This window comes from Phoca vitulina, unplaced genomic scaffold (genome assembly GCF_004348235.1).
Source record: "Phoca vitulina isolate PV1807 unplaced genomic scaffold, GSC_HSeal_1.0 scaffold27, whole genome shotgun sequence".
Taxonomy (NCBI): Eukaryota; Metazoa; Chordata; class Mammalia; order Carnivora; family Phocidae; genus Phoca; species Phoca vitulina.
The window spans coordinates 3846869-3860784 of NW_022589730.1; positions in this window are offsets into that span (position 1 = coordinate 3846869).

The window sequence follows — 13916 nt, forward strand, 5'->3', positions numbered from 1 at the left end:
TTCCTGCCCGGGGTCCCCAGCCAAACACGGTCCTTTTGTGGGAGCGCTCGGTGCAAACGCCAGCCGTCCTGCGTGGGTCTGCCCTCCGCCGGCTTGTGCACGGCATTAACACGGTATCTTACAGTTCTCCCGGGGAGAGCCAGAGCACCCAGCTGACGTCCGCTTTCGGATCGGGTCACTTGGAACAGCACCGTGGCACCATGTGTAGGCTTTATGTAGATTGGCCCACAGAATTTACGGTAATTGAAGAGGCCGTGGCCGTCATCGGGGAAAAATTACAATCCATCCGAGCGCTTCTTAACATACCAGCATAGTAATCAGAGAAAGAACTGGCTGGGAAAACGGTAAGAAAGCATCTCGGTATCAAAAAGGAAGCCAGTTGAGTTGCAGCTACGATCTATGTTGGGAACAGACAAATAGCCCCGGCGGGAGGCTGGAGAGCAGCATTCCAGCGCCCAGCTCCAGTTACCGTTACCGTGTGCGAGGGGACGAGCCCCCAGGCCGCCCAAGGGAGCCTCTGGCCCCCGCCCTCTGTGTGGGGCTCTGACTTACCCAAGCACTTGTGGCCAAGCCGCCACCCCCACAGGAGGGGCCTCGGAGTTGAGCAGGAACAGCAAGAGCATCACCCCACTTGCGTTCACCCACAGAGCTGGGTGCAGTTTGGGGAATCAAGATTGGAGGCAGGGAGCCCGATGACCTTAGAAAAATTCCCAGGGAGGCCAGTGAGGGCAAGAGCCAGGTGGAGGCAAGGGGAAGTAGACGGCTCTTGGGTTGGGCCAGGGAGCAGAGAGGTATGTCAACTTCTCGGGGTCTCTGGAGACGCCCAAACGCAAATCCGAGAAATGCTGGAGACTCCAGGCTTCCAGGTGGGACCTTTTCCTTGATCAACGAGCTTAAAAAAAATGCGGCTCTCAGTTAATAAAGGGACTGGCGGGTGATAACAGAGGCAGCTTGCTGCTTGCCTGCCTTAAGTGGCTTATTTATTTTCACGACTTTCCCAGTCCTGTCGAGGCAAAGACAGTTACTCTCACCTGTGGGCTCCATTAGTGCTCTGCTCATACTTCATTTCTAGCACTTTTCATGGATCCCCAGAATCTTATCTATTTGCATGTCTGTCTCCCTGGAGACTGTGAACTCCATGAAGGTAAAGCCTGCCTCACCGGCACTCCTGGGCTGGGACAGAGTACCTGCTGATAAATACCAAATCAATGTATACTTTGTATACTTTCCACTTTTATTGCAAAACTGAACCAAGAGAAACCTGGTCCAGTGTCTCGCGAGTGTCTACTCCTGCAGGATTCCCAGACAGGCACCGGCCCACGGCCATTTCTCCAGTTGCAAATGAGCCCTTAAGACAATTGCCATGTGTGTTCTTCTTAATCCCACGTCCACGTAACTTCTCTGCTCAGGGCTGCTCACCTGGAAAATCAGGTGACCTGATCTGAGCACCTGGGCGCTCTAACAAGGGATGATGCTGAGTCTGTGATGCCCACCTGTTGGTGCAACAAAGAAATATTCTCAACAGCACTTTTAATGTTCTGTTGGTGTCAGCCCAGAGTGCTAATTTAGTGCTATCCAAAATAAATCCCCCAAACACTGGACTTTCTCAAAACTCTAAATGGCTCTTCAGCTCCCCTCTGGGGATGTGTCAGAGAAAGTTACAATCGAACTGAATAAGGTCCCAAGCAGTGCCCAGACATAGTAGGCACTCTCAATACAGTACTTGAATGAATGAATACCAAACCCTTGGAAAAATAAGAACTACCATTTAAGGATAAAACTAAAAAGATTTTCATTCTTCAGGGAAGGGTTTCTTTAGGATTCTGATCCTGTGCATGCCTCATATGTGAGAGGACCCCATTCCAGAGGGGCGAAGGCGCCCTCTGGGGAGATCTGAGTTCGAATGCCTCCTCTCCCACCGACTACCGCCACAACTCTGGGAAGATTCTTCACCCACAGGAGCCTCAGCCTCTTCCTTTGTTTCATTTGTCCCCCATCCAAGGGGACGACAACACTGACCTGTGGATGCAGTCAGATGAAGCACAGAGAGCACCGGTCACTATGTCCCAGCCCCTCAGGACACCAGTTCCTCCCCTCTTTTCCTTTGGAGCAAGAAAGGCACAGAGGGGGCTCAGGAAACAGTATGGTCAGGGGGCACTCCAGGGGAGCCGGACCTGCTCCCCACACCCCGGGACCACTGGTTATAGCCCTTAAGGCTTTGAGAGGCTTGCACTTGGAAAACTGACGTGAAATACTACAAAGTGAATAGCAAAGTCTTGAGATTCATTTTCCCTACACTCTCTCACCCAAGAGTAGAAGAAGCTAAATTTCCTTTTAGTGGACTAAAACTAGCCCACAACAGGTCCACAGTGGGTTATTTTTAAAATCTTTATTATATTCATATTAAATATATATCGTATTTTATATTTATTACATTAAAAGCTGCTAGGATGCTTTGGGGTGCAAGTATCAGAAAAGCCAACTAAAACTGGCTTAAACAAAAAGGAGGCTCATGTAACCAGAAAGATCAGAGGTAAGTCAGGCTTCAGGTGCAGTTTGATCAGGGATTCAGCTCCGTTTTTCTGAGATCCTTTCCTCAGACTGCTTCCTCAAAAGACTGCCTATAGGGACGCCTGGGTGGCTCAGTTGGTTAAGGGTCTGCCTTCAGCTCAGGTCATGATCCAGGGTCCTGGGATTGAGCCCTGTGTGGGGATCCCTGCTCAGCAGGGTATCTGCTTCTCCCTCTCCCTCTGACCCTCCCCTTGCCCGTGCTCTCTCGTGCACTCTCTCTCTCTCTTAAATAAATAAAATGAAAACAAACAAACAAAAGGCTCCCCACAGGAACAGGCTCAGCTTCCATTCCATATACACCGCACCCCCTGACAAAGGCCTCCACTTCCCTTGGACTGGGCCAAGTGAATATATAAGTGTGTCGAGAGGAGTATATTCCCCTCTGGGGAGTGGGCCAATCCCACCCAAACCACAAGAGAACCCTGGGGCTACTCAGAAATGGGGAGGGGCAGGACGGACACTGGGAGGGTGACTGTCCCCCACCCTACGGGACGAGGGCACCGCCAAGACCCCCTGTGGGTGAGGTGAGTCCTCATGAATCCTGCAAGATCCTTGAAGCCAGGGACCAAGCAAGTCAGGCATTTAATGAGCCACTGGGGCCTGTCCAGGAGCCGGCCTCTCGACTCCTGGGTCACTTGTCACTGCAGTCTTGCCTGAGTGGAACTCCCACAGGATGGGCAACTTAAGGCCAGGAAGTCCAGCACCTCCCTGGGTGGGGGGCTGAAGGAACCCCCTCCTTCCACATCTCAGGCCTCCACGGGGATGAATGCTCACCTCCACGCCCCAGGCCCCGAACTCCAGGCAGGCACTGACCTCCCAGGTCTGCAGGGCTAGCTGGTCCTTACAAGATTCACCACCCGAATCCTGGCTTCATCATCACGCAGCCTTTTCTCCATGGACATGTCGGTGTCCAGATTTCCCTCTGTACAGGGACCCAGTCACATCGGGCTGGGTTAACCCCACTCTCAGACCTCACCGACTTCATTTGATCACCTGCAAAGGCCCTATTTTGAATAAAGTCTGTTCACAGGTACTGGGGACAAGGACTTCAGCGTCTTCTGGGGGACACAATGTGCCCCGTAGCATGGGGTAATGCACGAGTGTGCATCTGGGTGTGTGTGCCTGAAGGAGACAGGAGACTCGGGTCCTGCGGTCGTCATGCTGGCACCTCGCCCAGGGCCATGTGGACAAGCCCTGGCTGCCGGGTGGGAAGACTTTTGGGGTGTTGTCACCAGACTCCGGGACAGATGAGTCTGGAACCCTCGAAGCCACGACTTAGCCCATCCTGGGCCAACCTCGGCCTTCCTTCCTTGCCTTCTTGCTCACCTTTCTGTCACCCTATAATACACCGTAGAATAGTCCCAGCCCTTGTCCCGACCACTCACTGTGTAGCCTCAGGGTGGAGAGGCTGCTTTGGAGCCGGCAGACTCTGGGGGGCTTCGTAGGACACCTCGAGGTGCTCACCATTCCCTGCTCAGGACCCCCACTCTTTTCTTCTGCAGAGGAGGTATTATTTTCACATTATTATTGTTATTTCACAAACGACTCAGGGAAGGTTACACGCTAACCGCACAGGGCCCGTCGCTGCTGGCCTCCCACGGGGCAGGTGGTTAGGTGCCGGGGCAGGGACCGCATCTTGGCTTTCTCCACCTCTGTCCTGAGCTCAGTCTGGGGCCCCATGTGGGTGGTGGGGATGGGAGTCCCGAGCGGTCGGTGAAAAGCCCTGCCCTGTGTCCACCTTCAGCTCCCCCCTGTTGGAGCAAACCAGCACCATGCTGGGGGCCTCCCAGTGGCCGGCTCCTACCAACAGGGACCCCCCCAGCCCACCGTGCCTCCAACCAAGCCCACGGCCCAGTAGCACCTGAGAGACGTTTTCGCGAGAACCCTCACCTCCCCGCGCAACCAGTCTTCATCTGAACTCTCCAACCGTCTGTTCATTCTAGAACATAGAGATTACCTTCAAGTCCTAAGATGCATTTGCAGGTAATCACTTTTCCAAACTGAGTGAAAGGCTGCCCAAAGGGAATCAGAACTAGCCCCTCTTTGGTGAAATGACTAATGGCTTTTTAGTCATTTTGGGGGATGAAACTGTTTGTTTCTTATACTATTTCTTTGAAGATAAGTTTTCTGCTCCACAGTTTACATTTCCTTGCTTTATTACCATGCATTTTCCCCTATATTGTCTGCTTTTGCATTTTCCCCCCACGGGGGGAAGAATGCTACTTATTATTATTATGGTTTAATCCACACCCCACTTTGTCAGGGAGACACTGAGGCCCAGAGGGGCGAGGCAGCATGCCCGAGGACACACAGCTCTGCGCCTGGCGCCCAGCGTCTGCACCCAGGCTCCCTGCTGCCCCCCCCACCAGCACACGCCCCCATAAAGCATTTTCACGTGATTTCTCTGAGATGATTTAAAACATCCTTTTCCAGAGCTTTTCACTCTAAGGTAATTAACCCATTCTGTTAATGGCAGGAGGTCTGTGCTAATATTTGGTGGAAGATTCTCATTTAAATGCTCAGCACTATGAAAAGCAACCTTGCCACATTTTAGAAGCCAGTGGGTTTCATTTAAATATTCCATTCAGTTTTTTGCTTTAGAGGTGTCTGTAAGGAAATGTGATGAGAGACAGAACAGCACAAAACTCAATCAGCCATGGATGTGGCCCCCAAGCAGGGACCGCCCCCTGGGAATGGGGATGGGGGCCAGCCTCAGTGGGACCCGAACGGCCGGAAGTGTGTGCCCTCGATGCTATCAGCCGCAAGTAAACACTATGCCCACAGTCTTAGCTCAGGGACATATCACCCTTCTCCTGTCAAGAGAGACCTCCCCACAGAGAAGCCCACGAGAAACGCAGCGAGTGTAGGAGGCCTGGGGAGCCCGCTGCGCCCAGCGCAGCCCAGCCCGGCCCAGTGGGCAGGAGCAGGGAATGAACCACACCCTGGGAGCAAAGCACAGGGTGCTGCTCAGCACTTCCTGGTGGCTTCCTCCTCGTCGTTCTGTGGACCGAAGATCCCCAGTGTTGGGAGAGAGTGGGAGGACATCAGCAGACTTCGCTGGGAGCTGGACCCCATGGTCTGCGTGAGGGGCATCAGCACAGAGCCAGAAAGAACTCTGAGGCTGCCGGTTCATCAGGGATGGGAGGCAAGAGAACAGGAATGTTACCTGCCGTGGAGGAGAGCGGCCTCAGGGCAGGGGCCTCGGCGTGCAGTCCTACCTCCCTATTATTGTCAAAAAGGAGCCCAAGCTTAGAGCAGATGAAGGAGAGCAGTATTTGCAACCACAAGCAGGATGGACTTTCTCTCAGGCTTCCTGGACAGGAGGGTGTGTGTGCGGATTTAGGGGGCAGACCCCAGGCCCCGGTACCCAGTTCATTCGCCTTGTCCAAGCCACCAGGAGGCGGTCACTGCTGGTGGCACCCTTCCGGTCACGCACGGCGTGGGGGTGCTGGGGCTTGCGGAGCCCCTTACCACGCACCCTGCTGGCCCTGTCCCCTTGCGCACATGCAATCCTGGTCCGTGGCAAGCCGGCCAGACCATCAGTCCGCGAGGAGGCTGCATTGCTGGCCCGCGCTCCCGGAGGCGTGGACAGCCTGCTCATTCTGCACCTGGCGTCCTTAGGTATTCAGTTAAAATTGGACGGGAGAGTCCCGGGTATGAATACATACCCCTTCAAACGAGGCCTTTGCACGGAACTAGAATCTGCGGGCGCGGGGTGCGCTGGCAGGCATGGGCGCCGTGAGCAAGGGAGGGGGGCCCGGATCCCGGCCGCTGACAGCCCGCTCCCCTGCGCGCGGCTGAGCCGGCCGGCCCTCCGAGAGGATGCGGCGGGCTGGCGTGCTGTCAGCCTTCTGCAAGGCAGCAACCTTAATTGCTCCTGTTCTTTCAAGACGACTCTCCACCAACAATCTCATTATCACGCACACATGTTTATTTCACATTTCCAGGGCCCTTCGTGCAGCCTCGGAGGCAAGGAAGGCAGAGTATTATGTTAACCAACAACACTGTTTGTTCTCCTCCTCGCCTGCCCCTCGGAGCGGCTGGGCGGCCAGGTGGGTGGCTGGGCCGGGGGGCCGGGCCCCGAGGTCCACCCCGCGGTGGGCTTGCGCAGTAAGGGGGGGTCCTGTCAGGGCACCCGCCGTGAGGCCTGCAGGCATGCCCACCTCCAGGACGGGGCCCCATTCGCCCAGCGCAGGTGTGAGAGGCTCTCCCGTCAGGTGCTAAGTGGCAGGAGCAAAGCGGGCCCCCCCCCCATTCCTGCCTGGAAGAACCTCACTCTTCATGGGGAGGCCACACGTGCACAAAGGGAGGGGGGGCAGGGGAGAGATGGGGCATTCCAACAAGCACCTGCTATGCTCCAGGCTGTGTGCTAAGTGCTCGATACATTTACTTCACCAAATCCCCAGAACGGTGTGCTCTAGACCCACACTGTCCAAAGGAAATAAAATGAGAACCACAAATGCAAAATGTTCTAACAGCCACATTCAAAAGGGTGAAGTTGATTTTCCTAATATGTTTTATTTAGCCCAATAGATGCAAAATATTATCATTTAACTTGTAATCAATATAAAAATTATTGATATTTTATTCTTTTTTTTCCAACTCCGTTTGAACAAGCCCCATTTCAAGTGCTCACGAGGCTCATGGTTGTCATGTTGGACGGTGGGGTTCTAGACGGGAAGCTCAGGCACCATTTTTTTTTAATCAATAAGAAATATCTGATATATCTCACTTTACTTATATAATATACTATATACACATAACTACTTATATAATAATTTCTTTAATCTACATAACCACCCTGCAAGGTAGGATTACTATCACCTTCATTTTACAGATAGGGAAAATGAGGCACAGAGAGCTGCAGGAACGTACCTGAGGTCACAGGACTAGTAAATAAAACAGCTGATTAGGGACATGGCAGCCTGGCTCCAGGACCTGTGGCTGAACCAGCAACTCCCAAGGCCTTTCCAGACCTGACACAAACCAGGTGCTCAGTAAGTATTTGTAGGATAATTGAATAAGAGAGATTTAGCTTCCATTTACTGATTCAACTGAGGCCCAGAGAAGTTAAGTAAGTTCCCTAATGTCACACAGCTTGAAAACAGCCAAGTTATTGCTAAACCAAGTGTGTCTGATTTGGAAAGTTGGGGAAGGTTCCAGAGAGTATTCCAAGGGAAGAGTGGATTGTTTCTGGCCAGTTTTATGGAGTAGGGAGCATTTGAGCTGCACGTTGCATACAGGGAGATGGGGAGGTGATTTCTAACTAGAACTACGATGAAAGGCCCAGCAGAAGGTGAGCTCCATCCATTCCACCAGGTGCAGGGGCAAAGGTGGGAAGACAGGATGCAGGGTGGTGGGTGATGACCCCAGGGGGCCTTAGAGGGGAGGGGTCTCAGGGAGCAGCGGGAAGGGTGCCCCAGCCAGACCCCACAAGGGGAGAAGCTTGGGGTCCTCTAGATTTCCTTTCCCACTCCTGCGAGCCCCTGCCCACCTCCCGCACTCCAGGCTCAACCACGGGGACACCAGCCCTCGGAGAAGGATGGACAGAAACCACTCAATGCACTGGGGAGTCCAGTCTATCACGCACAGGTGAGGGAAGGCTCGGGCCAGCTGATGGGACTTTGAGGCGCCAGCCGGGCAGCGAGTGGACACAGCAGGCAGGTTCTCATCTGGTCCCACGGCAGCTGCCCCTTGCTGCTCCCTGGCGCCTGGCAAGGTCTGGGAGGAGCCGCAGTGACTGCCCCAACTCCTGAACTCATCTCAGGAGTAGCAACCCCCCGGACCGCAAGCCACCCATGGAGACCTGGCCCGGGGCCCTGGGACGTGGAGTGCTACGCCCCAGACAGGAGAGGACCTGGCAAGGGTCAGCCTCCCTCTTCCTTCTCCGCCTTCATCTGCTCTAGGAAAACATGGAAAGCACGAGAAGCTCATTCCCCGCTCACCCCTGTGCAATCAGCTACGGGGTTTAACATTCAACACATATCCCAACCCTAGGATTCAGATCTTAATTTTATTATTCTTACATAAAGGAGAAACTGTAGGTACATTTTCTGTTTGTTAAAAAAAAGTCATGTGTAAAATGGCACTTTTTGCTTGCACAATTCTCCTGTTATATTATTTATTGCAAGGGAGAATGATCGTGCTAAGAAAATAGTGTCACTTAAAAATTAGGTGGTTCCCAATCAACTTATGACAGTAATTGCTGTAATATCCTCTTTGATTTAGATATAGTAATATCAATGTAATTGCCACTGGGAAAAAATTATAATGGCTGTTGATGATAACTAACACATAAATGGCAACGAACAGGAACATGTATTTTATATTATAGGATTCAGCCCTAGAGCAGCCGTAAGAAACCCAGTGCTTTCAACAATCTGGCACGGCCCCTCAAGGAACCAAGCGCCCCGCTCGCCCATGTCATCGCGGGGGTGGGTGACACGGGGCAGGCAGGTGCAGCCTCAGCCTCCCGTGGGATCCGTAATGGGGGGTCCTCCAGCCCCCCAGAGGCAAAGGCAGGGCAGCACCAAGAGCTGAACCTGCTTCTGCAGCAGGGCCGGAAACGGCGCCTGAACGCTCACTTGGCGATCCTTGGCTGTACTCATCCCACTGCGCACCATTCACTGTACTCACCCGTGGAGCCACAGTCCACAAAACGTGGTCTCTGTTTCCTGGCTGTAAACCCTAGGGGAGCTAGCACTGGATTGCTTTTGTAGCATTTGAATTTCCCTCCTGTGCGCCACCCCAGACCCGTCCCCAACAGCCAGTCCAGAGACATCTAGATGCGGTTGTTCACCGTGGAGGGGACAAGACACGTGGCCTTTGTTGGCTCTCACTGCCCGCTACGTGGAGTGCCGTGGGAGCAGAGCCCTGGCCCGTGTGGGTCACCAGCACGTCCACTGACAGCACAGGTTTGTCATCAAGCAGAGGCATTATTTTAGCTCTTAAGATGACCAGCTACCTGGATGACATCAGAGACGTGTGGCTTGTTAGTGCCCATCATCACCTGGTGAAGTGGGAGAACTGAGGAAAGCAGGAGACAGTTTGGTAAAGTGAGCGTATAGGAAGGACCCCCCCCCCAGGGCCATGGCGGGGTCAGGGGCCCCAGTGCTAGTCTAGACTCTGCCCGCTCCCTGGACCTGGGCAAGCTGCTTGGGCTGGACAGTGGCAAAGGAGGGCTTGGACTGCACGCGGGTGCCACGGTGTGCTGGGGTCCAACCCTTCCGTGGAGGTAGCGAGGCTTCCTCTCTGAGGCCCCCATCAGATCCTCACTCTGCAGGTCTGAGGGATCTGGGAGACGGCCTGACTGCCTGGGGACCAATGGAGCCCCTTGGGGAATCTGATGATAAGAATGCTGATAGAAGCGACGATCACTGAATGCTGGGGCAAGGCACTGTGTTCACTTTTTATCCTCAAATCAAACAGTTTAGGTGATTGCTAATTTGTGTCCCCTTTCCAGAAGAAGTAGGTAGGCACGGAGAGGCTGAGTCACTTGCCCACAGTGACACAGTAAGTGGTGAAGCCAAGTTTGGGGCTAGTCCGTTGACCCCAGAAGCCACTCTTTAACCCAATACCGCATTCATATACAGTGTTGATGGGAGGTCATGCTTGCGAACCATTGGCCTAGATGACTAGCAAGGCCCCATCCAAGTTAATATCCTATGATAGTGTGAAGCTTGATGGAAATAAGAGGCACAGATATTTCCTGAGACTAGAGTGATAACAGCCTGGAGCATAATAGTTGGCAGTCCTGGGCAGCAGGAGGCCACCCGGACACCCCTAGAAAGGAGGCGGGTGGGACTTCCGGTCCTGATAACATAGGGGTTGGCACCAACCCTCCCACTGCAAACCCCTAAACAGGTCCTATAAAATTATAAAAATCCTAAAAATTGGGAGAAGCTGACAAAATGGTAAGAAAAAGAAGTTACTAGGCCAAAATCCAGGAGGAAGTAGAAACACGGAAGGAGATGGAGCACTGAAGCCATGTCAACTGTGAAAAACAGTTGCTAACAAGGGGTCCTGGAGTTTCCATCACCACAGCTTCCAAAGTGCTTGTGACCGAAGATAAAGCCTGGGACCATCGAGGTGAGGAGCCGTGGTGCTGAGCATACATACAAGAGGAAAAGGGAAAAAGTCCCAGAGCACTGTCACCACAAGCCGATGCTTGTCTAGATTTGTAGTTCAAATTCACATGATCCGGTTAGTGCAAAAAACAAAAACCTCACACCCATGAATTTCGTGCATTGTGGATCCCAAAGTGCCTGGGAGAGGAAAGCATACATTCTCTCTGAAAGAAAGCATCTTCGTCTTAAATCTCAAAGAATTCCCACAAGGAAAATGATCAGATCACAGTTAGAAATATTTAATAATAAGGAGAAATCATAATTTCTGGCCATGAACCAGAAACAACACAAGCAAAAGAACACAGAGACAGACATAAAAAGACTTCAGGAATTAACAAGTATGGATTATAAAATGACAATGCTTACTACATTTAAGAAACAAATTTCAAGAAAAATATTAAAACAAACTTGAATATTTGAAGAAGAATGGATATAATTTTAGGAAGTAAAAAAAAAAAATAGAACTGAAATTAATTAATGGTTTAACTGCCGATTAGATATACCTGAAGAGAGAATTCGTGAATTGGAATATAGAGAGGAAATTGTCCAAAATGTATCACAGAGGGTCAAAGAGATGGAAAATATAACCAGTGCTGACTCCAGAAATTTCTCCCAACCATGAACATTCTCTGAGTTTACTTGATCTTATCAGGTGTCAAGGAAAGATCTTCACAGTTACACCTCATTCCTTCCATGCCGCGAGGAAGAAGACCCGAGTTCAAGCACGTGTGAACCACAGCCACACATCACAAATGGCCTGCAGCCCTGTGTCCCCGATGGCAAAATGAATCCCCATTCCAGAGACATGAAAGTGGAAACACAAAATCAGTGGAGCTAACCGCATCCTGACTCAAGAATAGCAGGCTCTCGTCCTCAGGGGAACCCTTCCCACGCAAGGCATGGTCTGGGCATCCAGAAGACAGAGGTCTTGTGTGATGGAGTTTGTGTCTGCTTCCTGGAAAAACGGCCAAACGTAGGACAGGCAAAAGAAAGGAAGAGCAGAGAAGGGGTGAGAGCAAGCTTGGCGCACCACGATTCTGGCTGGAGCTGGTGGTATGGCGCATTGGAAAATGTACGGGTGTGGAGATCCCAAGAGGTGGGTTCAGAACCTGACTGTTATCCAGTACTGACCATTAGACATCGTGTCTGTGAAACGGGGACAGTGCCCACAGGGTCATTCTGAGGATGAGGATCAGTTCTCGTTATTCAAGATAGTTACGCCCTAAGAAGTCATGTGAGCACTGAGTTAGCAAACACCGAACTGTTGCTCCTAGCGGGAAACACAGGGTTAGGTTCCTGCAAGCCCCTGGTTACAACCTTCATCAACCAATCTGCACACAACCTTATTTGATGTGTTTCTGCTTAAAAACTCCTTATTGAATATATGTTTTTGATTCATTAACACTGATCTCATGGCCAGCAGCAGCATTACTCAGCCTGAATGAAGCTGACCCCAATACACATGCTTTCTCCATAAGCACATCACAGTCTTATGTTAAGACTGGACAGCATTTCAGCATGACACTCGGGCATCATTTTGAACTGTGAAGTCATCAACAAAAAGCACAGAAATGAGAACAACATGGTACTTAGTAGACGGGGGAAAGGACACATGTTTGCAGTACGAGAGCTGAAACAAGAAGGCAGGGTTTGACCTCACCTGGCATTGTGCACATCACATTTTTTGGGTGCTCTGCACATATCCATGGATGATCATAGAAGCACCATGAGTATTGATTTGGGGGTTACAAATAAATTTTAGTGAGAAGGAAAATTCACAAATATGGGATCTGCAAATAATGAGGATCAACTCCCATATGAAGGACTGGGTCCTTAGAAGGCATCCAGTGTATGGGGATGCCTATAATTACTGTTACGTGACATCACTGGGGTCCCTTTGAAGTTCTGCTATAGGGGGGATCCTGCAGAGGTGGGCTAAGTGGGGACGACAGATGACCCATTTGTCATTGACCCATCCATTCACTCAATAGACATCTACTGAGTATCTGTTTCATGCCATGCACAGAGAGCAGAGAACATGATACTGTCTCCAGCAAGTGATTTAAAGAGATTGTCATACAACTGGGCTATTTCTGACATTGTGCCACAACTATTTATAATATCTCAAATGGCACTTACTATGTGTTAGACGTGTGTTTAGCACTTCACACACTGAAGCTCATTTACTCCTCGCAAGCACTACGTGAGGCAGGTACTCGCGTTATTCTCATTTTACAGATGAGAAACTGAGGAAGGTAAGTAACAGGCACAAAGTGACGCAGCTTGAAAATGGCAGGTGGCTCCAGAGTCCTTGTCCTCAACACAGCATATCATCTAAGCCCATAGACCATGGCTACTACATCAGAGATATTTAGGCCAAATTCTTAAAATGCCATGGTCCAAAGACAACTGATTTAGGGTTGATGCATGGGGAATATCCTAAATTTGGTCTCCATCACACCAAGGAACCAAATATATTTATTTTAAAATCATTCAATTTAGGGGCTCCTGGGTGGCTCAGTTGGTTAAGCATCTGCCTTCAGCTCAGGTCGTGATCCCAGCATGATCCGGCGGGCTTCCTGCTCAGTGGGGAGTCTGCTTCTCCCTCTGCTCCCCTCCCTGCTTATGTGAGCATGCTCTCTCTCTCTCAAATAAATAAGATCTTTTAAAAAAAAAAGATTTAAAATCATTCAACTTAATAAAAATAACTAAATCCTCTGGTGAAATCATGTGTTAACCTAATAAAAGTTTCATGTTACTTTTATTTTATTTGAGAGAGAGAGAGACAGAGATAGCGAGCAGGAAGGAGAGGGAGAAGCAGACTTCCCACAGAGCAGTGAACCCGATGCGGCGCTCCATCCCAGGACCCCAGGATCATGACCTGAGCCTAAGGCAGACGCTTAACCAACCGATGGAGCCACCCAGGTACCCAAGTTTCATGTTTCTAACTGCCTTTGGGCCTTGTGAATGGACAGGGAGGTACTGATTGTGGAGAAAGAAAGGGCACCTACCTGCCACCTGGGGTGTGAGTGTTAGCTGGACAAGTGATGTTGGCTGAGTCTTCCACCTCTCTAAGTTTCATTTCTCATACCTGGGAAATGATTTCCAACACCCATTCCAGCCTGACCCTCTGTGTCCTACACTCAGCCCTGCTCTTGGTAGGTAGACACAGGGTTTTCAACAGGTCTTCATTTCCCTTTCCTTCACCCTCTCCCACCT